This window comes from Protopterus annectens, chromosome 4.part1 (genome assembly GCF_019279795.1).
Source record: "Protopterus annectens isolate FY-2018-M chromosome 4.part1, PAN1.0, whole genome shotgun sequence".
Lineage (NCBI taxonomy): Eukaryota > Metazoa > Chordata > Ceratodontiformes > Protopteridae > Protopterus > Protopterus annectens.
In genome coordinates this window covers 128744244-128771541 of record NC_056734.1, presented here as the reverse complement: position 1 = coordinate 128771541, position 27298 = coordinate 128744244, and positions in this window count along the sequence as shown.

The following is a 27298-nucleotide window of genomic DNA, read 5'->3' as shown; positions in this document are numbered from 1 at the left end:
CACACCCTTTGTGTTTCCATCTAGATATTAAGTAAGTTGTCATGTAGCCAATGCACTGAAATATTTTTTTCTTCTACACTTCATTTTGTCTTGATTGGACTCTTGTAATGACGGTTTGGCACCCAGGGCAGCGTATTTAATTAAAGTTCCAGTTGTTATGGTTTTGAGCATAGCTCCACCATTTCTAGTTGGTCACACCCCTTCCCATTGGCCCCACCCATTCAGCTGTCTCTTGCAGCCCCCCTTTAATTTGAAGTCACCAGCCGCCACTGCTTCTATGTAAGATTTGTGGATGACATTTTTCTTCTGTGGAAAAGTGATCTTATGAATCTAAAACAATTCATAACATATTTGGATTCCAGTACATGTTTCTTCAGGTTCACCATGAACCATTCCAGCCAGCAGATAGATTATCTGGATGTCCATCTCATGAAGGATGATAGAGGTATTTTGCATACTTCCTTATACAAAATAGAATGTTGGAAGAATAGTCTATTAGCATGCAATAGTATGCATCCTATAATCTAGTTAGTGGACAGGTGGATAGAATATCTAGAATCTGTACAGATGAGGGGCATTTTGAACATGAGATTAAAAGTTTAGAAGAAAACTTATGCCATGGGGGTTATAATAAGGAAAAGGTAAAAAGTATTATAAGACAAAATAAGCAAAATAGAAGGGGTAGAGCAAAACCATGGTAATGAAGTAATGAAACATGGTTATGTTGACATTTAGTAGTAACATAGGAGGGATATGTGAGATAATAAAACATAACTGGAAGGTGCTCCAGACAGTTGAAAAAAAATAGCAAGAATAGTTGGGGATTGTCCCACGTTTGGATTTAGGAGAAGTAAGAACCTGAAAGACCTGTTATGTCATGAATGAGATGAAAAAAAATGATGGACTAATCTCACAAAGGAAAGGGACCTTCAAATGTAGGCATTGTAAAGCCTGTACATATATTAATGAGAATAATTGCTTCATACATCCCATCACTAAAAAAGGATACTTTTTCAATAAATATGCTGACTGCAGAACACAAAATGTGATTTATTTAGCTAATTGTAAAACACTGCAGTTCCTTTTATGTGGGTATGACAAATTGTATGTTAAAAGACAGAATTTTTGGTCATTTGTCTTCCATTAGATTAAGAAAGGAACACAGTGCAATATAACAACATATTAAAAGCAACCTAGACCATACTTTTAACTTCGTGGTTTTGCAAGTAATTCCTGTGTATTTTAGGGGGGACATGAGCAACCACACTGAGTTCAGTGAAATTAAATGGATTTTTGAACTCTCAGCAGACAGAACCCCTGGTCTAAATGTGGTTATACCTTTAAAACCAGCTCTAAGAAAAGGGAGGGTAAAATACTAAAACTTGATTAGTTGTTATGTATTTTAAAAATTGACTGTTTTTAGCTGTATGTTATCTGATGAAGGGCTTGGACCCAAAAGTGCTCATGTTCTTTGGATTTTATTGCATTTGTCCTATTGAATTACAACTGTGTTTTCAGCCTGGTGCTGTATTGCATTTTGACTGATACTTTTGCTGGATTTTTGTGGGCAGTGCATCTTCAGTGAAGGAATTCTCCATTTTTTTCTTTGGACTGCCTGTAGGAGTAGGCAGACACCCTCAGATACCTGACCATGCACACCATCTGCATGCCTACATCTACTGCGATGGCCACTATTAAAGAGTTGTGGGGAACTGTCAAAAATCTGCATCAGTCTCAACTTCTGTTGTTCAGTGGCCTCGTTCTGTTCACCGTCCAATGTCTCCTTATTCTCAAAATGGCCAGACAAGTTTCCCTCCACCTCTAAGGCTACAGTTGCATGAACTTCACTGTCACCATCTTGGCTGGACTGTATCACCACATCATTATTGATAAGGTTGATGCAGTCTAGCCTAGAAATGGGAAGGAGAAAGTATAATGGAGGACAACAACAGGAGTAACAGCAATGACATGTATGAATCAGAGTTAATAGCGATCCCTGACAGACTCCCGCTGTGAAGAGCTTGTGCATTGTACTGTAGAACCTACAGTGGGAAAGTAAAGAAAAAAACAACACAGTCATGTATTTAGCCGAAACAATACTGGTAGCATGACATAGACAGCACAGTAACAGGGGCTGCAGATACTCACATGATGGACATTGCACCTGTTGGCCAGATGGCCCTGTGTTGAAAAATAGTGACATTAATGCCATGTATCACATGTTTACTACACATTGATGCAAACTATGAACCTGTTGCAGTAACTTACCTGGTTTGTCTGTACTTGGACCTGCACAGCTTGGGCCACCACCGGATGTACCTGTATTGTACAATGTTAGAAAATTAATAATATGACAGAAAACAGCAGTGCCATGACATGAGGCTGAGGCAATAACAGGTAGTGGTTGCAGTAATATAGTATGGAGGCACTCACTTGCCATTCTCTGGTGTTGTCCAAAAGTAGACGGATCTGTGAATACTAATGCAGACAGCATTTAAAATGGTTGCACTGCTCTATCTATACTGCAGTTGTATGACTACCTGACATTAAACTGATGTTCATCATCCTCACCCTGTGTGGATCTGTGTACACGTCTCAAATCTGCTGCTGTAAATCAAAAATTGCAATACATGAACATGCATGCTACAGCAATATGCAGTGATTCTATCGATACTCAGCCATGTCATGGAAAGAAAGACATACATGTTCAGCTTGGAACTCTGGCTTCTATCCCACCCTAGGTATGTATTGCCCCCCTCTTGCTGTATGCAGGTAGGCCAGAATATTGTGATGTCATCGGGGGGGGGTCAATGGTGGTTCACCGCTGGTGGCATTCCTCAATCTCTCATATCATCTTACCCTGTTGGATGCACAGAGGATCATGTCTGAGCAGTGTTATGAACAGGCCTCATGGGATCTGATGTGACCTCCAACTGCATTAAGCATGTTGGTGAGGCTGATCGACACTTCACTTCTCCAAACTGTATTCCCTGCATGGCCAATGAGTCTTCTTCCATGTTGTTGGAGAGCATTTAGTATGTCATTTTCTTGTGGGGAGAAACTGTCACCCTTAGGATGGCTGGCCATCTGAAAGACATTAATATGCACATGATCATAATCCTGTAGGAGCCCCATTATGCAAATAATTATGTGGACAGCATATGTCACCATAAACAGTATGCATTCCTGTGCAATGAAAAGTCTATAAAACACTGTCTATGACAAATACTAATGTGACAAATAAAAAGTAACAATGCCTACAGTAACATAAATATCTTTAGAGGTTGTGTGGTGGATTAGAACCCCTTACACTACATATCTGCTGAATGTCAGTCCCTAGACAACAGTATCATCCCAGATGAATCTGCGTGCATTTCACATTAAATTACCACACAAACTAACAATTGCACAACTTACAGAAAGTGCTGGAAAACCTCATGATCCATAGGACACAGACAGTACAGATCCTTTGTATATTGAGCCATTAGTTGTAAGACTTTTGTTTAGAACCATCAATGAATGAATAAATATCCATAGCAGGAAAAAGACATATTAAGATTTTTGTTAAGAAACAATTGAACGACTTATGGAAAACATCAGAAAAGCCCAGGATCCGTAGGCAGGCCACAGACATTATGGATCCTTTGTACATTTAATCACTAGTTATTAGTCTTTTGTTAAGAACCATCAATGAAGAAATATCTGTAACAGCAAGAAACATCACTGAAGAAATATCCGTAACAGAAAAAGGACATAATATTAGGACTTTTATTAAGAAACATCAATAAAGAAATATCCGTAACAGCAAAAGAACATAGTACATACAGATAGTGTCAGAATACGTGTGTTTCTGTACTTACACCACAGCGTTTACAGAATTGCCAGTAAGAGATACTGGTGATCCATAACTCTGTCTTTATGTACTGTTCACATTTGCAATGTAAATCTGCCTGTACAACTGCATACGGGAATGAGATCAATGAATGAGAATGGTACTACCAGTATGCGTAAAGGTCAGTCAAACATCAGTCCAGTAACTTACAACAGTTTTTGTTAAAGAACACATTTTCAATAAAAATACATTTAAACAGGTACCTTTGCGAATGAAGAATTTTAACAGATATAATATTCCCCAAAAGAGAAATGCTAGCAGGTGCCAATTTAGCTCTGATTCAGCATCACTGGATGTAAGAGCACCTAATGTACACCCATCTTTAAGTACCATTTGTGCCATGCATAATTAATGAGGTTCATTAAAATTCAAGGTTTTGGAATTTAATTTGCACACATCCAAGTAAATTGGCTACATGTGGCTTAACACCCAGGTGCACTGCACAAGTACCCAATAGGTATCATTAAACGATACCATGTGTGGCATGTGCCCATTATCTTCCAAGGATCAAATAATGTGGCATAACTGCTACTTTTAAATATTGAGTTTGATACATTTACAGATCAGACCATTGCTACCTGTGAACTAAGTGGTACTTCAGTGAGCATTTTTTCACATTTTGCATTTATCATACATTTTCCATTGGAGGATCGAGATGACTACTTCCATGAGGCTGAGACATGTCTGTGCATTCAACTGGACTGAGGAGGAGACCACCCAGATGCTGATCATCTATGCTGGAGTGGAGCTTCAAATGAGAGCCAGGCCAAGCAACTTCACAATGATCGACATCTGGAACCAAATTGCAAGGGAGTGCTGAAGACTTATGGGATCTGCTGGAATGGAGTACAGGTTTGCCATTGCTATGATGACCTGCATTGGAGTGCCACTGCGGAGCTTTGTCAGAGGGTTGCTGAGGTACAGAGACAGCCTGTGTATCCCTACAGTGTGACTACTCTACATATACCAGAGCATTCCTACAGAATTTAGAGATATATCTCTGGGGGTCTATATTACATAGACGAACGCTTAAATGTTTGAATCTCTAAAAGTCGACCTTTAGAGATCGAACATTTAAATGTTTGAATATGTAATAAAATTAAAAAAAAGTAAAAGGAAAGTGTTTTAGCAAGGGGGCTAGCCCCCCTGCACCCCCCACACCCCCCGCTATTTAAATATACCAACTCCGAGATCCCACTTCAGTGCACTACAGTGCAGAAACGGGAATTCCCTACACTGTAGCGTGATTTTTGAGTTGGTATATTTAAGTAGCGGGCAGTGTGGTGGGCGCAGTCCCCCATGTGGGGGGTGCAGGAGGCCTTGCCTCCCTGCTTGCACCCTTTAGTTTTTTTTTTAATTTTTTAACATATTCTAACATTTAAATGTTCGCTCTCTAAAGGTCGACCGTTAGAGATTCTAACATTTAAGCGTTCATCTATGTAATATAGACCCTATCTCTGTCCCATATTATATATTAGATAGTTGTTTTTTATAATGATTACATAGCTGCTATGACAATCAGCTCATTGGGATAATTAACTAGACAGGGTAACTGCTCCCCATATAAATATGGGTTTGATTCCCATGCTGTTAATTTATTTAATAATGTTTATGATATACATAATTATGAACTTTGTAGATGTACATCTGTTTAACAACATATAACGACATCAGTTCACACATCCACGGTCTTCGTGCGTCGCTGATGCCTAGAGTGCCTAGGCCACTGATGACTCTGCATTTCGTAGTTGTCCATTGTAATATGACAGTATTGCCTATGGTAGCAGTATATGTCTAAATAAAAACTTATACATACCTTCATTAATTCATTTGTCCCAATAAAGTGAACATTCTTACTACAGTGCTGTTTTTTAAGCCAAAGGAATGCCTGTCCAATTGTTTACATATATGTTTTCAGTTATGTATTGATAGCTGTTATTTCTTTAGAGTATAATGGCCAATACGCATTGGAAGATTCTATATTCATACATTCTCAACAGGAGTTTGAATAAACACAAGCAGTACCTGTTATTTAAGAAAAAACATGTGATCCCTGTTAGCTTGCCCTGTAAGGAAATGAACCAGCTTGTTTGCATTTTGTCTTGCTGTGAGCTCCAATCTACAGAGAGGAAATATATCAATAAATTCTTTCTTTTTTTTTGGTTTATTTCACCCATAGCAGTTATGCAGAGAAGCATATTGCACTTATTGACATTAACGTTTATTTTGTGCATGGTTATGAATAACTCGATTACTCATGGAATTCCTGTGAATATGTCCATAACCTGTAATGTTCTGTTAATAGCAGCTCTTTAACTACAGAGTTAGTAAAGCTTGCTGCAGACTGTTATATGTCTGAAAAAGTTTTTTTTTTAATTTAATTGTTTTTTTGGTTTTTTTTGCAATATGGTATTATTTTTAAAAGTGCTATCAAGTTCTATTTTATCATTAATTATTACATTCAATTCAAGAACAACACCATCCTTATCTTTTGAGGTAGTGAAATGGGAGACTTACAGATGAAATGCAGAACACAGGGAAAATGTGTATATTTGCTTTGTGATGTGCAGTTTGCCAGGGAATATCTTAGTCCTCTTACATGCCTTACTGTGTCCGTCATCTACAGCAATCTGTATGGTTCTATTAACAGAAGCTGTATAATACATGGCAGTGTCCCACTGTCTGAGGAATGTATGTTTTCCATTACTGGTAATGTTTCTGACCATAGTACTGACATTAATTATTTTAGCTAACTATTTACCTACTTGTGCAGCACATGCTCAGTCCTTGAAATCCTAGGCTAGGATACATATTAGTAGAACATCACCATCCAGGTGATGTCATATTACTAAGTCTTTTCGCTGCATTTACAACACACACTTCCAGTCAAGATGGATTAGCTACACAGGTAGGTGTTAAAGTTAGAGTTAGGACATACATCACAGTTGCAGGTTTGAATGTCATCTTCCAATCTGTGTTCAAAGATGAAAATCTTGTGTATAGTGATTATCTATTGTATATTTTCTGTGAAAAGTATTTGAGGAATACATCATTTATAATTGCTTTTTTCTTTTTTCAGGTGATGAAGACAGGACCAGTAATTATGCTGTGAGTATCGAACACATACCTCTCAACTGTAAAGATTTTTGCAGAATACCCAGATTTTTGCCTCATATTTTTGATCCGTTTTTCATAAAATTGTGTTTTTTCTGTCAAATTAGTAGCATATCATTAAAGACTGAAGTTAGAAAATAATGATAAATATTTGAGTTTCAGACTTCACACCCTTCAGAAAATTCATGCTAATGCAAAACCTGTTATTTTATCAACTTTCTAAGATTGTTAGAGCAATATTTAAAAACTGTCTGTCTTTTTGGGCCTTTGTCCCACTTTTATGTATGGCTTTGTTCACATTTCTTGCTCCATATGGTTGAGAGGTATGAATTTGAGCAGGTACACAGGCTCCAGGAGGAGCAATGGCAGGAGAGACGTACATTGATTACTTTTTTTGTTTTGTCCTTGTTACAGGCCTGTATTTTTCATATTAACATGTATATTGTTTAGAATGCAATAATACCCATCATGCATAAGTAAGGTAAGTGAAATGATCACACTATAGCTGTATTTAAAATTGTGATTTAAATCCCAAAATGTGGAAATATCATGTAGCATTAAGCCATTTTTTCAGCACATAGTTTTTGAAATGTACTCTAAAATCTAAATGACAGTGGAAGAGTAGACATTTTATGTACAGCTTTTAGTGGTTTGGTTGTTGTTTGTGATGTGTTAGTTTTTGTATGTGGATTTGTTTTGCTGTGAGTAATTGGGTTTGCTTAGCCTGCTAGCTTGCTTTTCACATACTTAGAAGATTATCTTCTCTGACAGTGCTTGCAGATTGTGAGGTACAACCTGTAGTTTGACACTGGTATTGTACCTGCTTATAACCCACTTGTATCCTTGTGCTGATATACATTTCTTTGCAATATTTCATAATCAGTAAGCATCATCAGGATGCTTGCATTTTGCAGGCTACTTAATGGTATTAATTTTAAGTAGGTAATGCATATAGTTGTACACATACAATACTAACAGTACAACATATATTAGATTCAAATAAGTCACAGCCTGTGGTGATTGAAAATATATAATATGAAGTTGTTCAATCTCGCCGTTCATTCTTACACATGGGTTCGGAGCCGATCCCTTGGCTCCGAGTTGGCCACTTTCACAAGCTCGAGGTTTTAGAGTAGCTCGAGGCCAAGCCCCTATCCCATGATGCTCTCTGTCTCACCACAGATCTAGTTTGCTGCTGCAACATATCAGAGGTTGAGAGAGAGCTCAGGCCAGTACTTCTATTTTCTAATTGTTATTGAATAGTTATCTTTAAAGACTTTTTCTATAAAAAGTGTATTTCTTGGCTAGTTAGCCTTAGCTTTTTGTTAGGCTCTATCCTTACTATTTTTTGACAATTTTTCGTACTTATAGAACGGCTGCTCTTAGGCCTTGCTTGGCCATGTTTTGGTTTCTTCCCCTATCCTTTTTAAAAAGTTAGGAAAATTTAAAGTTTAGAAAAATTTGTAGCTTAGTTAGGGTTTGACTAGATAATAGCTGTTGTAGTCTTTGCAGCTTTAGAATTTTTTGTGTGCGTTGTTAACTATTCCACTATTAGAGTGGTTTGTGTTTAGACAATTATATTGTATGTGTTAGATTTATATATATATATATATATATATATATATATATATATATATATATATATATATAATCTTTGTCTTCTAATATGGCTGATCATAACGAGAGAGAAAAACAAAAGTCTGGATTTAAGAAATGCCCGGTGTGGGCAGAAAATGTCTATAACTGATTTGCATGTCAGTTGTGTTTACTGTTTGGGGCAGTCCATCTGCAGGAGAACTGCTCCATTTGTCACTCCTTTAGTAGCAGGGTATTGCTGGAATGCAGGAGAAAACTGGTAGACAGGGTTTTGCTAAAACCAGATTTCCAGGAATTGTTGGACAAGGCCGACCAGACTTCAAAATCATTGAAGGGATCAAAGTCTTCTAAAGCTTCTTCGGAGCTGAAGTCATCGGTTCCAAGCCTTGCTGAGAAGTGGTCACCGGTTCTGCAGTCTTCAAACCCGTGCACCGGGCTTATTTTTCGGAGCTGGTCCCCGGTTTTGGAACCGGTTTCCGAAACTTTGAAATCACCCATTTTGCAGTCAGTGGCTTCTTCGATGCCTTCGACTCCTTCTTCAAGGACCCTCTCAGATGTGGATGTGGACAAATTGGGGCAGAGGCTTCTTGAGAATCCGACACTAGCCAAATTGTTATCAGCTTCGACCCAACTGGTTTCGGAGCTGAAGAATATTTTACCTACTGTGTCTACTCCTCCTGTGAGCCGAGCAGGGCCTTCGGATCTGGAAGAGGTGGAACTGACGATTGTAGAACCTTCAGAGCCGAGGCCTGTTCCAGTGCCATCAGCTCCGTCAACTCAGACTACTTCATTGCCATTCGAGAAGTCTGGGAGCCAACACTCTCTGGTCAGCTCTGGGGGGGGGGGAGTCGAATTGATGGGTGGGTTCCAACCCTTCACCTCAGAGCTTCGGCATGGATGAGCTCGGCTCCTTCCTCTGGGTCAGAGCCAGCTGTGTCGGTGCTGGGGGAGTATGCCATCTTCTTCAGAACCGGCAACTTCCTCGCGTCAGAGCAGTGGAGCCTTCGATGCCATGAGGAGGGATATGTTTTCCAAGACTTCTACGTCATCAGGGCCTTCCTCCTCCTCCCTAAAGTGCCACTTTCTACTTCTACATCACAGGTCCTTGTAAAGCATCGAGACCCAGAGCCAGAAACTCCCACTGATGAGGTTCCCAGGAAGAAGCTTTGCAAGAGGAGGCATTTAGACTCCCCACAGGAGTCTATCACATCAGACACTGATTTAGACAAGTCAGGAGGGTCCCCATGGTCCCCCTCGGAGGATATCTCCTTTGCTGATATCCTTGAAGTCCTGAAACAGAGGGGTGACTGGCAGTCCATTAGTCCTACTGATGATGAGTCGGTGCTTTTGAAGGCTTTTGAGTCTCAACCCTCCACCTTCTGGGTACTCCACCCTTTGATGAACTAATGGAGTTGGTTGCTCGAAGGGCGTGGGAGTCTCCCGATACTGTGGAACCTGTCCTTCTGAGGCCCAACAAGTTTATTACATCGCCTCAAGACAAAATGTTCCTTACCAAGGGAGTGCCAGTTGATGCCATGGTGGTGGTGGTGGCCACCAAGAAAGAGATGTCTGAAACCTCTTCTACTATCCATCCTCCTAATAGAGATTCCAGGATTATGGACAGGTATGGGAAATGCATTTTTAGTTCAGCGACTTTTGCTATGCGATCGCTCAACTATTTACCCATCTTCAGAGAGATCTCCTAAAAGAGCTTGGAGATACTCTACAGGGTAGTACAGCTGAAGGTGTGCCTGATAAGGTGATATCCCAGCTCAATACCCTTAATTCCATAGTTAACTCATCCATGTGGCTCATTTCTTATGCAGCCGATGGTTCGAGTTGGGCAGCGGGTTCAGTAATAGCTCTTCGGAGACATTCCTGGATGCGCTTATGCTCCTTTGCAGAAGCCTTCAAATCTTCCTTCGTTAATACCCTATTTGATGGCTTGTCCCCTTTCGGGCCTAAAGTCAAGGAGACCCTCACTAGGTGTGAACAAGATGGAAAGACTATCTGCCGTAGGAGTCTGTTTTTCCACCCCTACTAGACCTTACCCCAAAGGGCAAAAGGGAGGAAAAATGTGGTTCCAGAAGGCCCAAGGAGCTTTTCAGAACACACGTAGTGAACTCCCCACCAGGGGCAGAGGAGGGGGTAATAATGGAAGATGCCATCCAAGTGGCAGAGGGGGTCCACAAAACCAGGGAGACAGGGATCAGTTCTTTGGCTAGCCTTACCAGCGCTCCTGAAAGGAGGCCCGACTGTCCTACTATGGAGTCAGTTGGGGGTCACTTCTCTTTGTATCCAGATGCCTGGCTAGAGATTACAAAAGATTCTTGGGTACAAAGAATTGTTACCAGAGGTTATGTCATTCCGTTGGCAGAACCCTCCCCCCATACGAAGGAAAATCCCAGAAGTTCTACCCAGTCTCAGGGATCAAGCAGCCATAGAAATTCAAAGACTGCCGGAAAAGAGTCATCCAGCCAGTCTGATCAGACCAAAAAGGATCCAGAACTTACTCCATATTCTTTTTAGTTCCAAAGAATACAGGGGACTGGAGGCCCATCTTGGACCTCAGCAGACTCAACACGTTTGTAAAGAAGGAGAAGTTTTGGATGGTCACGCTTCAATCGATTCTTCCATTTCTAGGAATGGGAAATTGGATGTGCTCTATATATCTCAAGGATGCATACTATCACATCAAAATGGCCACACCATCCAGAGATCACTTGCATTTCTGTCTGGGAGCCAGTCACTATCAGTTACGAGCACTGCTCTTTGGTCTCACGACAGCCTCCAGAGTGTTTACCAAATGCATGGCAGTGGTTATGGCTCACCTGAGGCATCTAGTATTCTGAGTGTTTCTGTATCTGGATGACTGGCTCCTCGCCACCACCTCCAGGCATCACCTACTTCATTCCAGGGATCATACTCTCAATCTGTGCTCTCAGCTAGGAATAACTATAAATTTCGACAAGTCTGCATTGTCACCATCGCAGCGTATCTCCTTTATCGGAGCAGACTTAGACACCACCACTGCCATGGTAAAATTGCCACTGGACAGAATAGTCACTCTTCGACAATAGGTAGACACTCTGACAAGCAAAAAAGTACTAGCATCTCAAGTGTTGAAACTACTAGGTACTATGGCAGCAACGCTCACAGAATTTCCTCTGGGGCGTATGCACATGAGAATACTTCAGTGGTTACTCTTCACCCAGTGGTCTTACCAACAACATCTGATTTCAATCTTGATAATGATTACAGATTCATGAAGAAAGGATCTTCAGTGGTGGCTGAGCAGCCATCATGTAACAGTAGGCCGCCCATTTGTTCTTCCCCCGCCATCAGCCAGGGTGAGCACAGATGCTTCTCTGATAGGGTTGGGGGGGGGGGTTTCAGAGAAGAATGGCCCAAGACATCTGGACAGAGACAGAGTCACAGTTGCACATCAATGTCCTGGAGATGAGAGTGGTACCTTTAGCGTTGCAGTATTTCCATGACTCTCGACCTCTGGGGACGATTGCAATTCAGACCGACAACATGTCTGTGGTCTGGTATATCAACAAACAAGGGGGAACCAAGTCTTCCCCTTATGTCGAGAGGCCCTGAGAGTTTGGCAGTGGCGTGTATCCACCGGGCGCTTTCTGATAGCAATGCACATTCCAGGGAAATCCAACATGATCATGGACAAACTGAGCAGAGCCATTCTGATGCCGCATGAGTGGTCCCTCAAAGACGAAGTTGCGGAGATGATTTTCCGCAAATGGGGCCAGCCTTGCTGCAACCTGTTTGCATTCCCTCTGAATGCCAAATGCAGAAGCTACTTTGCCCTGAATTCCCCTTCTGAGGAAAGCCCAAGGGATGTTCTCATACACAATTGGCCCCTGGAACTCCTATAGCCCTTCCCACCAATTCCCGATTCCAAAATTCTTGCAGAAAGCCAAAGCCCTGGGGAGGACTGTAATTCTAATTGCCCCATTTTGGCCTCAACAGATTTGGTTTCCCTTCTTTCGACTCTACCAACTAGAAGATCCTTGGATTCTGGACCCAGTTCCAGATCTCCTGACATATTCATCAGGTGCTCTTCATTCTTCTCTTCATTCCCTCAGATTGACAGCTTGGTTGCTTCAATTTCCAACTTAGCCAGGTCACACAATTTTTCCTCGGAGGTATAGCATATCCTTGTATCCTCTCATAAAGCTTCCACCAGAAAGGTATACACCAGCAAATGGAAGCAATTTGCCTTCTAGGCTTTGCAAAATAATATTGACCCATATGTCACCCCAGTTGCTAGCATTTTAGAATTCCTGACTAAGCTTTTTAAGGAAAGTGCTGCAGCTGCCACCATACAAGTTCAATTGGCTGCAATTTCAAATTTTCACATCGGATCGGAAGGTTCTAACCTAATGTCTCACAGATTATGTAGAGTCTCCTTAAAAGGTACCATACATCTTAGACCACCAGTTAGGCAACCTTTTACCCCCTGGAATCTGAATTTTGTGTTATCACGAATTATTCTTCCTCCTTTTGAGCCAGCATCATCCTGCCAACTAAAATGTCTGTCCTGGAAAACTATCTTCTTGGTATCCATTACATCAGCACGTAGAGTGTCCGAACTTCAGGCCTTATCTGTCAAACCCCCATATTTGATTTTTCACCCCGACAGAGTGTCACTGAGGACTAACCCCTCCTTCCTTCCAAAGGTATGTTCAGAGGCTAATCTGAACCAAACTATTGAACTCCCAACTTTCTTCACTAAACATTCTAACATGTTGGATTACATGTTGCATAAACTTGATGTTCACAGGCAATTAAGATTCTATTTGGACAGAACAAAAGAATTTAGAAAATCAGAACAACTTTTTGTTTCTCATGCTGACACCAAGAAAGGGCTACCAGTATCAAAAGTTACTCTTTCCAAATGGTTGACTGATTGCATAAAATTCACATAGTTCTCCGTGAATCAACCATTAGGACATAGCATGAAAGCGCATTCCACTAGGGCTGTTTCTGCTTCTTCAGCTTATATGGCTAGGCTGTCTTTTGACACTTTATGTGCAGCTTCCACTTGGTCTAAGCCTCATACCTTCATCATGCATTACAAAGTAGATAGGGCCTCCAGGGACAGGGCTTCCTTTGGTTCCACTATCATCAGGAATATACTCCTGTGAGCCACCCAGGATGAATGATGCTTGGGATGCTACCCATGTGTAAGAATGAAAGGTGATATTGAACAACTTCACATTAAGAAGTTATGTACTTACCATAACATTCCATGTGAGTTGTTCATCTCGACTTCATTCTTACATTCCCACCCGCCTTCCCCCTCCAGGCTTCTCAAAGCATGAGTAAGAATTTTTGCGGTCTGATGGATCTTGTTCTAGGGTTTCTTACTCTGGCTGGAGTACTGTTTATGTGTTTATTATGTCATACACGTTGGGATCAGCAAACTAGATCTGAGGTGAGACAGAGAGCATCATGGAATAGGTATTGCATCAAAAGCCTTGGCCAGGTCAAGGTATGCTGTATGCACAGTCTTCACCACATCCATTGCTTTGGTGACCCTCTCAATGAAGTCCACCAGATTTAACAGGCATGCCTTCCTTTAACAAAGCCAAACTGTGAAAGGCCAGTGTTTCCATGTTACATATGTCCTCATTTACCATGTCCATAATGATTCTTTCCATGGCCTTACATATGAGGCTGGTCAGACTTATGGGCCTGTATTTACCCTGATCAGTGTTTGGACCTCCTTTATGCAGGGGAATGACTGTAACCATATTCCATTATTTGGGCACAAAACCTGACTGTAGGCTCCAGTTGAAAAGTGATTCAAGTGGACCAGAGAGGTTATGTTTCATGATATCTAGTAAGCATCCTGAGATGTTATCGGGCCCCATCGATGCACTGTTTTTTGGCTTGGAAAGTACATTGAAAACTTGTTCCCTAGTAATGGTTATTCAGATTGTGGTATACGGTAATTCATTTGGACTATCAGGTGGGTAGTCGGGGGGAGGGGGGATTTCAGCTGAACCTTATGAAGGAGCTATTCAGCAAGCTATAAAGCATCCATGTAGCCTAGATTCTGTTTTTTTCATACATACGTCCATACCATGGGAGTAGACACAAGGAAATTCTAGGCCTGAAATAAAATTGTCTCAACTGCTGCATTTGCAAGTTAAGTCCTGAACCTAGAATGTATTCTGTAATAATATTATAACATATCCTTGTATATCATAACTTGATGCAGTAATGAAGTAAATAGTGGTGGATTCATACAGAAAGTGCCTTAACAAGTGACAGCAGGCACTTATTTCACTGATATGTGTCCATTGCTAAGGTTTTTTTTCTTATTCCTCTTGTTTTTCATTGCACGTTTTGCATGATATGCCACATAGCACAAATAGCGCAAGCAGGTAATGGCTATGTTTATCAGGTTTGTGTGAAGCACGTTGGACCACCTATGAAGCAGAAGGCCAAAAATAGTCAATGGATATATTTAATTAATGGCCTTGATGATCATGAAAACCCTTCCTGGAGTACAGATGGTACTGGGTTCTAGTACAGTGTGCGACCTTTGTTTTACTGTTCTGACATTGCAGTTTACAACAACTGTTTCTGCCATATTCTTGTGGATACAGGTGTAAGTGTAGGACTGGCATACACATGCTTCTGGGTTGGAATACTCCATATGCCATATGGTATTATTTTTACTGATGTTAACAATGTGGCTTGCATTTGCACACCGCTTATCAACTTATAAACAGGCATAACTCGCATGTGTGTGTGTCATGCAAGTGCACTGGCCCAGTAATCAAGGAGTCTCAATCCTCACCACTAGCACCAGTGAGGGGCATGCACATTGGAAAAGATAACAAGTACACACACAGTAAAGTACAATTTCTCTTAAGAGCACACAGAGATCACAGTCAGTCTGGGGCTGTTTTTTTCCTTTCTCTCCAGATCCCCAATAAGACTCCCCACTGGCACAGCTATAGGGTACAGAGCTCAGCCTAGTGGGCAAGCCAAAACCTCCAGCACCCTCTCTGTCCAACCAGTACTTTGTGTCCCTCCTCAAGTAGCTGACACACACACTTTGAGATGTGAGTTATATATAACACACAGACACTCCTACCGAAGGCTGGCACAGGTTCTCCAGCTATGCCCCCTTCTCTCCAGATTATAAGGTCAAAATCACTGCCACCAACCACTATTTATCAGCTACTAAAAAATGCCCTTAACAAAGGGTGTCCAATTTTACTATGCAATATTATTATCCAATTAGTAAGTGTGAGGAAGAGCATGGCAATTGGAGTGGATTTGTACAGCATCACCAAACACATGCAAGTACACTAGAGCTTAAATTATCTCTACACAAAGCAGCCACAGTTGCAAGGTTTAAAAAATATTTAATAATAAATAATAATAGACGATACTTATTACTTCAACACAATGACATTACAGAGTTCAGAAATCACAGTAAATTCTCTACACCAATATTGTGGCTAGCCTGACAAATACAGAAAACAGCTAGACTTGTTGTGTCTTTCGGCTTTTTCCCGGTTAAGGGGTCACCACAGCGGAACTCCGGTCCGCTAATGATTGGCAGTAGATTTTTACGTGCCAAGTTGCCAGCTCTGATGAGCAACCTTCAATGAAGGTACGCCCATTCACGCATATTTCCACACAGAAGACGCTCTAGCTGAGAATTGAACGGGACAATGTCTTACTGTGAGGCGACAACACTACAGCTAGACTAATCTGGCTAAATTCCTATCTAACTCTAAGAGAAATCACTGTTCTAAATATTACTTACATACAGAGCAAGCAAGTGCTGGTGAGTGGAAGTTTTTACTAGATCCAAGACAAGATACAAAATACTCAGTCTTTCTCTCTGAGAAAGTCTTAAATTGATAATACACAGTAATGCTGACTCATTTCAGATTACATCATTTTATCACTTTTCCTTTAGTTCCCAGGCTAACAGAAACTCAAAATTTATATTTCTTTGTAATCTGCACCTACCAGGAAACCACAGCAATAAAAGACACTTTACATGTAAAATCTAGTAACTATCTCTGTCTTAAAACACTAGAAAGAATTTGCTAGCCCGGACATCCTGTCTCTGAGCTTGAGATCAAACACAGTTGTAAAATTCTTTACTTAGCTTTCTTCCAGCAGGGTGCACTGTGGCTACATTTCTGAAGCTTAGTACAACATACATTTTAATCATAACATATAGTTCTCTTTACATTTGTAAAACAAGCCTGTGGATTATATTAATATTTACAATGACAAAGAATTATCTACAAAATTCTATCTGGTTGGGCTGGCAGCCCATCAGTTTTTCACATTTCTTCCTCCCCTGAGAACTCAAGCTAGTTTTTCAAGTGTCCCTTGAGAAATGTTGCTTGAGAAGGTTCAGTCTATTTGGGTATACCTTACCCCATTCCCTTTCTTGAGAGTCCATCTGCATTGGCATTGCTAATCCCACCATGGTGCTTTACTGATATATGATATGCTTGCAACCCTAGGGTCCACCTGAGTAACTTGGGATTTTGCTGGCTGGCTTGATGTAACCATGTTAGGGGATTGTGATCTGTAACTACAGTGAATTTCCTTCCATACAGATAAGGCTGACGTTACTGCAGTGCCCCTAGTATGGCTAGACATTCCTTTTCTACACCTGCATAGCATTCCTCCCTGGGTTGGAGCCTATGACTGAGATAAACCACTGGGTGCTCTTCTCCCTCTGAAGAAACCTGGCTAAGTACAGCCCCCACCCCATGGTTCAAAGTATCTACCTACACAACAAATTATTTGCTGTAATCTGGACTGGTTAACACAGGGGGTCCTCCCAAAGTTTCTTTAAGCTTTTGGAATGCCTGCTCACATGCTGTGATCCACACTACCTTATCTGGCCTGTTTTTCCTTGTCAGGTCTGTGAGGGGAGCAGCTATGGTACTATAACTTGGGACAAATTTTCTGTAGTACCCTGCTGTCCCTAAGTATGCCCTCACCTGCTTTTTGGTAACAGGTGCAGGCCATGCATGAATGGCTTATACTTTGGCAGGTTCTGGTCTAATCCTACCACTCCCAACTCTATGTCCAAGGTAGGAGACCTCTGCCATACCCACCTGACATTTGTTGGACTTAATGGTCAACCCTGCCCTCTGTAGTCTGCCCAGCACCTTCCTGACATGCTGAAGGTGCTCTTCCCAGAAATTGATGTAGATGGCAATATCATCTTGCTAAGTAAGGGCAAACCCTCCTGCCCCTGCTAGGATATGATCTACCAGCCTCTGGAAGTAACTGAGGCATTTTGCATCCCAAACGGCATCTTTGTGAACTCATACAAGCCAAAGGAGTCACAAAGGCTCTAGCACTGGTAGTCAAATGCATCTGCCAGTAACCCTTAGTAAGATCAATGGTGGTAAGATACTTAGCCCCACCCAGCTGCCCTAGGGCCTCATCTGTCCTAGGCATGGGGTAAGCATCTGGCTCTGTGTGACTATTTAATTTCCTGTACTCCACAGAGAACCTGGTGCTGCCATCCTTCTTTGGCACCAGCACTACTGGGGAGGCCCAGGGACTGTTGGACTCCTGAATTACTCCTAGTTCTAACATTTCCTGCAGCTCCTCCCTCAGTTTCTGTTTGACTCTCTCAGGCACCGTATAAGGGGAGAGCCTAATAGGCCTTTGGGGTCATGTATCTACCTGATGCTGCACCAGGTGGGTGCACGCTGGTTTCCTAGTGAATATGTCCCCAAACTCCTGTAACACTGCTCAGATTTCTCAAGTTTGCATAGGCGATAGCTGCTGTGACTTTGCTACCCCTTCCACTGAGGTGTCAGTCCGAGCCTTGCTTTGGAGATTAGTCACCAGATCTCCCTCAGACTCCTCCTGCAATCCACTGTAAATGCTCAGCACAAGGGCCTCCCTATCATGGTAAGGTTTCATCATGTTAACATGGTACAGTTTGTACCCCTGCGTCCTGCCTAGCAATTCTACCATGTAGTTAACATCACTGACCTTCCTTGCCACCTTGTAGGGTCCCCTCCCAAGCTGCTTGCAGCTTGTAGTGTCTAACAGGAATGAGAACCATTACCTGCTGCCATACAGCACACTATCTAGCTCTAGAATTCCTGTCATACCAGACCTTTTTTCTGCTGTTGGGCTTCTGCCAGGTTCTCCTGGGCCAAGCCCATGAATTCCCTGAGCCTTGTCCTGGGATTTAGGACATATGCCACAACAGACTCCTTGTGAGAGTCACACTCACCTTTCCAATCATCACCTTATGCCCACACAACAACTCAAAGGGTGAAAAACCTATGGATTCCTGGGAAACCTTTCTGTAAGCAAACAATAGATGGGGCAAATATTTGTCTTAAACTGGTCTGCAAATGCCAGTAGCATAGACTTGAGTGTAGAGTTTAACCTCTCAACAGGACTATTAGTCTGGGGATGGTAAGGGGTGGTCTTTAGGTGCTTCACCCAACAGTACTTCCACAGACAAGCAAACAGGTCTGACAAGAAATTGGCACCTCTGTCAGTCAGTATTTCTTTTGGGAAACCTACCCTGCTGAAAATATCTAACAAAGCATTTGCCACCTTTTCTACCTCAACGGAGGACAAACTCACTGCCTCAGGGTATCTTGCAGTATAATCTACTACCACTAGGATATACTTTTTCCCTGTGGAGCATGAGGTACTCAGAGGCCCCACAACATCCATAGCTACCTTCTGAAATACTCCTCAATCACAGGCAAAGGTATCAAAGGAGCTTCCATCTTGTTTCCTGCCTTGTCTACCTTTTGGCACTGCTCACAGGTCCTGTAGTAGTACCCTGTTACATCTCTGAAAATTCCAGGCCAATAAAAGTTCTGCATCATACATCTCTTTGCATGTTTTATGCCCATACGACCTGCAAAGGGACTATCATGGGCTATGGCTAGAATTGCAGATGGTAGGCTCTAGGCACTACCAACTGATGTATTCTTTCACCTTCAAGCCCTCTCTCAGGGGTCCACTCTCTATACAGTAGCCCTTTGTCCCAGTATACAGATTCCCCCTTCCCTTGAGAATCAGATGCCTCACTAGCTACCTGCCTCAGGCCTTGAAATGTAGGGTCTGAGAGATGAGCCTGTCTCAACTCTCTCTTTTTAACACTTCCCAGCTCCCCTTTCACAGGAAGTCTGGTATCCTCTGACAGCGGTGCTTCACTGTCAGCCTGGTACTACTACTCACCTCTACCTTTGTAGTCACTCTGTCCAAGGAAACATCAGTACCCACAAGCAGCTGTGACTCACCTTCAGTCTCACTGCTACAGAGTAGCTCCCTCCCTGAAGTAACCACCTTACAAATCCTGGCTGCAAATGTGCAGTCTGTCTGGGTCTCTCCCAGGCTACCAGACCCACATGCTTGTCTCCAAGCTTGACTGTGTGTAACTGCATTAACACATGGTGCTGCCTAATACAAACCCTTCCCTATCAAGACATCTGCAGGATGGTAGTTTAGTACCCCTGTTGTCTCAAGACAACCTACTATTGGCATTTTGTCTTTCCCACTTACTGGCTCCCTCACCTTTTGTTCCCTACCTTGCCCCCATGGACATCTATATGCCACATGGCCCCACTGGTTGCATTCAAAACATTTAACCCTAGTTCCTGGGTGTATACCTGGACTAGTGGCTTCCCCTACTACTGGCAGATTCTGTTAGGGCAGTCTGGGCTGCCCACCATGAGTTCCCTTAGACCCATGAGCAGCACTGGGTGTCCCTTTCCTGTGAAGTGATGCCCTGCTTGCTAGGTATTGGTCTCCCAGCTCATCTGAAGTAGCACATTGTCTATCAGCTAACCAGATCCTTATGTCCTCAGACAAAGTGCTAAGGGCTTGCTCCCTCACTAAAAGGTCTGCCAGCTCTTCAAAAGTGGTGACCTGACTTCCACTCACCCACCTATGAAAATAAATGCTTAGTTCAGCAACATATTTGCACACATTTTCATTTGCCTTGCGTTTATGCTCACAAAACATTTTCATATAAGCTTTAGGTGTTAGCTTAAAAAATTCTAGCAAACAATTCTTTACAGCAGTATAATCAAAAAAATCATGATCAGATCGTTTAGACAGCACAGTTGCAACTTTACCATGAAGTAAGGGGTCAGGAACCGTACCCAGAGCCTTTGGTCAACATTATACTGTTTACGTACCTTCTCAGACATATGAATGAAACTATCAAATTTATCTCCCTCTGTAAACTGTGGAAGAAATTTACTGACCTTTTGTGCTTCTGGGGTCCAGTTACTCCCTTCTCCATTACCTCCATTATTCTAACAAAGAGTCAGCATCTCCTTTTCATGTTGCCTCTGCCTCTTCTTCTCCTCAGCTTCTATTTCCAAACACATGGCCTCCAACTCAAGTCTCTTTAGCTCCAGATGGATTTTTAAGCCCTCTATAGAAAGGTTGAGCTGTCCATTCTCTGAGTGTTGTACATCTCCACGACCAGTCTGATCGTCCTCATGGTTGCTATTTTCTGCTGCAGCTGGGACCAAAGCTGCAATTATGTCTGCCTTAGACAGGTTTCCATGGACCAGTCCTTTAGCCTGGCACATCTCAGCCAACTGGCTCCTTGTCAGCTTGCCATATTCCTCTGCTGACATACTTGACTGCTCTCCATTACTAACTAAGCTAACAAAAGAAATAAAACAATTGTGATCTGAAATCTGAATGTTTACTGCATGGCTGATTTAGAGTACAAAAACACATTCGGTGATCACTGTACATAAGCTACAGGAATTCAATGTCCACACCACTGCAATCCAATTAATATGTGATGTGGCTAACTCATATCAAGCAATTCATATTTGATGTGGATATCCCACCACTACCAAACAATTAATATGTGACGTCTGTGCACTTGCCCAGTAATCTTTTTGTATTGGTTAGTTTTGCTTTCTCCTTTGCATAAATATTACACCATATTAAATATCTTTTTCTTTCCCATGTCCATATTTGTTCTTCAGATGTTTCCTGATCTTCCTGTTTCTCCTTACTTTGGGGACTCACTCCATCATGTGATGTAACCTGTATTAGACCTTCTACACCAAATTCTTCACTTCGCAGGTACTCCATAACTTCAACTTCTAAATGTTTAACTTCTACTTTACTAATCTATTTTTTCTACATTCCATGTTTGTGATATTATTTTTTATTGTAAAATTTTCCATATCCAAATGCCTTTGCTTATATTTCTCACCACTAGCACCAGTGAGAGACATGCACATTGGGAAGGATAACAAGTACACACACAGTAAAGTACAATTTCCCTTAAGAGCACACATAGATCACAGTCAGTCTGGGGCTGGTTTCTCCCTTTCTCTCCAGATTCCCAATAATACTCCCCATTGGCACAGCTATAGGGTACAGATCTCAGCCTAGTGGTCAAGCCAAAACTTCCAGCACCCTCTCTGTGCAACCAGTGTTTTGTGTCCCTGCCCAAGTAGCTGACACATACACTTTGAGATATGAGTTATATATAAACACACAGACACTCCTGGGAAGGCTGGCACAGGTTCTCCAGCTATGCCCCCATCTCTTCAGACTATAAGGTAGTAATCACTGCCAGCAACCACTATTTATCAGCTAACAATAAAGGCCCTTACCAAAAGGTGTCCAATTTTGCAATATTATTATCAAATTAGTAAGTGTGATGAACAGCAAGGTGACTGGAGTGGCTTTGTACAGTATCACCAAACACATTGCCAGTACTCTAAAGCTTAAATTATCTCTACACAAAACAGCCACAGTTGAAAGGTTTAAAACTGTTTAATAATAAATAATAAAAACACCAAACAATACTTATTACTTCAACACAATGACATTACAGAGTTCAGAAATCACAGGAAATATTCTAAATCAATATTGTAGGATAGTCTGACAAATATAGAAAACAGCTAGACTAATCTGGCTAAATTCCTAATTCTAAGAGAAATCACTGTTTCTAAATACTACTTACATACAGAGCAAGCAAGTGCTGGTGAGTGAATGTTCTTACTAGATCCAAGACAAGATACAAAATGCTCAATCTTTCTCTCTAAAAAGTTTTAAATTGATAATACACAGTACTGCTGACTCATCTCAGATTACATCATTTTATTTTTTCGCCTTTAGTTCCCAGGCTAACAGAAACTCAAATTTTGCATTTCTTTGTAAGCTGTACTTGCCAGGAAGCCACAGCAATATAAGAAACCTTACATGTAAAATCTAGTAATTATCTCTGTCTTAAAATAATAGAAAGAATTTGCTAGCCCAGACATCCTGTCTCTGAGCTTGAGATCAAACCTATTTGTAAAATTCTTTACTTAACAGCTTTCTTCCAGCAGGGTGCACTGTGGATACATTTTTGAAGCTCAGTACAACATATAGTTTAATCATAACATATAGTTCTCTGTACATTTGTAAAACAAGCCTGTGGATTATATTAATATTTACAATGACATAGAATTTTCAACAAAATTCTATCTGGCTGGGCTGAAACCCCCTAATTTTTCACAGTGTGTACACTTTGTTAACCATCACACAAATCTGCTGCTCAACGCACCATGGAACTGTATATATGATGCTTTCTTATTGGTATTTATTGTCTATTTCCTTGGTATGACATAAAAGTACATATGGAAATATTGCAAAATGAGGGCTCAGTCTAAGTATACGTCATATATTTATATTACATACATGTGCCCCCCCACAACCAGTACAACTGTAGGGGCTCAGTATTTTTGCACACATATATCAACCACACAAGAAAGTATAATATATAATGATATGTGCTCTCCCATGGACAGGACCAGTCAATGGTGCTGACAACCATGCTCTGACAAACTCAAAAATTCAACTATATTCAATAAGGGTACTTGTCTTTTTAGACAGCCAGGCTTCTACACACCTAATAACCCCTGGGCTTAATGAATATTTATAAGTATCTCACCAATGGTATCCATTTATTGTATATTTAAGTAGCATGTATTGTAAATGCTTTTCCATACACTGATGAAGGCTGTGTAATTTACCAGCCGAAACCGGTATGTTTGTACTTGCTGTGATGTTTTGTATTTAACATTATATCATTTTCAGTCACCTTTGCTGGCTCCATTTTTTTGATTCTACACACCTAGGGCATACTATATAGTTAGGCTACTGGTCTCATATGAACCTATGAGTCTATGTGCCTATGCAGGCCTCCCAACCATTTGTCCCGCACATGGCGTGCTGATGTCATCCACCATAAGTTAACCTGCATCCATGTACAAACCAGACTTGTGCAGTGGCACTTGTGTAAAGTAGTTCTGTAGTCTGTATACTTAGGTAGGAATTCTGGTCTCACTACAGTCAACTGTGTGTGTGTGTGTGTGTGTGTGTGTGTGTGTGTGTGTGTGTGTGTGTGTGTGTGTGTGTGTGTGGCCATCCATAAGAGCAAGGGTGTATTTTACAGTTACCACCCCAATCCCATAAATTGACAGCATTTTTATACTTGCACCTGCCTACACATCCATTTCAGGCAGGCCTCCCACCTTCTTCTCTCTGACATGCACTTCTAATGTCATCCACTATAAGTTGACCTGCAGACATATAAAAGTCCGACTTATACTGTGGTGCATGCATAGAGTGATGTGTTCTATAGTTTGTGTACCTTAGATAGGTAGTGGTTCTGTTCTCACTGCAGTTAACTGGGTGTTCATGTGTCTCTACTCAGCAGAGTAGATGTGCTATGCTAGTGTTACTTCTCCAATGGCATGGCTTGCAAGTCTTTTGATACTTTCACAAGCCAACATATCCATTTCATGCATCCCTCCCAACCTCTTGTCTCCCACATGACCTGATGATGTAATCCACTATAAGTTGACCTGCAGACATACAAAGGTCAGACTTGTGCTGTGACGCATGTATAAAGTACTGTGCCCTATAGTCTGTGTACTTATGTAGTGGTTCTGTTCACACTGCAGTCATCTGGGTGTCAGATTTTTCCTGAATGTTCAGATTTCTGCCTCATATTTTGGTTTGCTTATCATAACATTGTGGGTTTCTGGCAAATTGTTGGTAAATCATTGAGTGTTGAAGTCAGAAAATAATGACAGACATTTGAGTTTCAGACTTCATGTCCTTCAGAAAATTCATGCTAATGCAAAGCCTGTTATTCTGTCAACTTTCTAAGTTTAAAAATAATAAACTCGGTGATAAACCAAACTGTGCTTTAATGCAGAAATTCAGTAAAAATCCAGTTAGCGCTTTTGTCTTTTCATACACAAGACTTCTTCAGACTGAATTAAAACCTCTCACTTCATTCATTAAATACTAAAAGATATCTTCACATGACATTCCCAATTAATGTCTTAAACCTTTATTTCTCAAAAAGGCTACAAAATCTTCTCTGTTGTTTAGCCCAGGGGGATAGCAAGCATTCAACTTAACCTGCCATGTATATTCCAACCATCCCAACTCCTCCTCAGCATTCAACTTGATCTCATAATCAGCAATATTTCCCAAAACCAAAAATTTAAAATTGATTTTACAACCCCCTATTTTATAATGTTTGCCTAAAGCATTAGCTTCATTGCCATTTTTCACAGCTCTTTTGTGTTCATACATTCTTTTGAACAGCTCCCTACTAGTACGGCCAACATAGAATGCATTGCAAGACTGACATACAATTAGATAAACAACAAACTTTGATGTGCATGTGTAAACCTTGTTGACATATATTTTTACATCATTAATAACAATTTCACTGGCTCCTTCATAAATTAAATCACAGAAATTGAATGCCAAACATTTTTCCATCCTGCCTCTTGTACTAAAAGACCTGGGATTCAAACTGCTTTGGAAAACGTTTTTAAAACTCCTTCCCTTTTTGTACAGAAAGCGTGGACCATTACCAACTGCTTCTAGTACGTCTTCACTGCTCTTCAAAATTTTCCAATTTGTTCTGATAATCTGTTTGATGGCTTCTGAATCTACACTATTTGATATTTGCATAGCAGTTCCAAAGTCATTGTTGATATTTTTCTTAGAAAAAACTTCAAAAATTTTTCTAGATCTTTTGACTTCACTAAGTTTACTTCTCACTAATTCATTTGAAATACATTCCAAACAGTAGGGGATACAGCACAGATCCTTGTGGTACACTAGTGTTAACCATTCTGCTGCTAGAGGTGGAATCCCTAATTTTGACTGTATGTGTTACGTTGGTGATCCAGTTGGCTACCCATCTAGTGACATATGGGCTAATTCCCAGTTTTTAATTTCTCCAAATCTTTTGGGTTTCTCATACTATCATGGGAATGGACCCCATTCCTAAGTCAAAGTATGATTAAAGTTCATGAAATTAGTATTGTTTCAACCTTTGATGCCAGACAAAGTGCTCTTCGCAGCAGTCGCAATGTGCCCAGCAATGACTCCTTCTGCAATTCGTACAGGGTGACATGGATTGATGACATATCTAAATACAATTGTAAATTCTTTTTTATAAGATCTGTTGCTCCAAATACTATTGGAACTCTCTGGGTATGCTTCCACACTGCTCTCTTTTCTGCCTGCAGATCCTGATATTTTATGACTTTGTGTCTCTCTGTACACAATACACTAGTCACTGGGTGTAGCAATTTCAATGATCAATGTTACTTTTGTCTTCTTTTCTTGGACCACTATATCTGGTTTTCTAGCATCTATCTTTTGAACTGTTGGTAATTGGTGATCCCAAGTGATATAACTTCATCATTTTCTATGATGCTTTGTGGCTCATATTTCCAGTGTTTTTCAGCCACTTTAATACCATAATGTTTGCACAATCCCCAGTGCAACAGTCTTGCCACATTATTATGCCTTTCAGTATACAGTCCTTCTGCCATTAGTATGTCACACCCAGCAACGAGGTGTGCGACTGTTTCCAATTTGGTTTTACAAAACCTACATTTGTCTGTTTGTCCTACATGCTCAATGGACTTCGTAAAGCAGCATGTACGTAGCCCACTATCTTGGTCTGCCAATATTAACCTTTCATCTCTCAGTTTGAATTCGCCTCTCCTTAATCATTCCTGTGTTCGTTCCTGATCAACATGAGGTTCTTCCAGAAGTTTTCTATACTTTCAACTATATTTATGCTTTTTCCACATTTCTTGCCTTCTCATTTAGTCCTTCACCTTTATATTCTTTCTTTTGTTTTTTTGGCACATTCAGTTGGTGCCTGATTTTTATCTACTTCTGGTTTAATTTCCATTCCTGCTTGACGCCGATATTCTTCTGCGAAATTAAGCAGAGAAGTCATCTTAGATTTATTCTCCTCATGTTTCAAAACTTTTACTACATTTGGGTCTTGTGAGGTCAGCAGATATGTGTGGAATCCCATAATTGCAGATCTATACATGTAATCAATTTCAAGGAGGATCACCCCCCCCCCCCTTCAGAACAGGGAACATATAAGCTTGGTATACAATGATTTTTATAAATCATTTGGTGAGCATGAAGCATCCTTCTTGTTTTCCTATCTAATCTATCCAACACGTTTTGGGGCTAGTCAGTCACTTCAAAACTGTAAATTAGGACAGAAAGAGCAAATTGGTTTATAGCTTGGATTTTGTTCCTAGATGTCAACGTTGTTTTCAGAATTAATTTAAGTCTTCTAAAGTATTCCTTACTAAGTTTTAT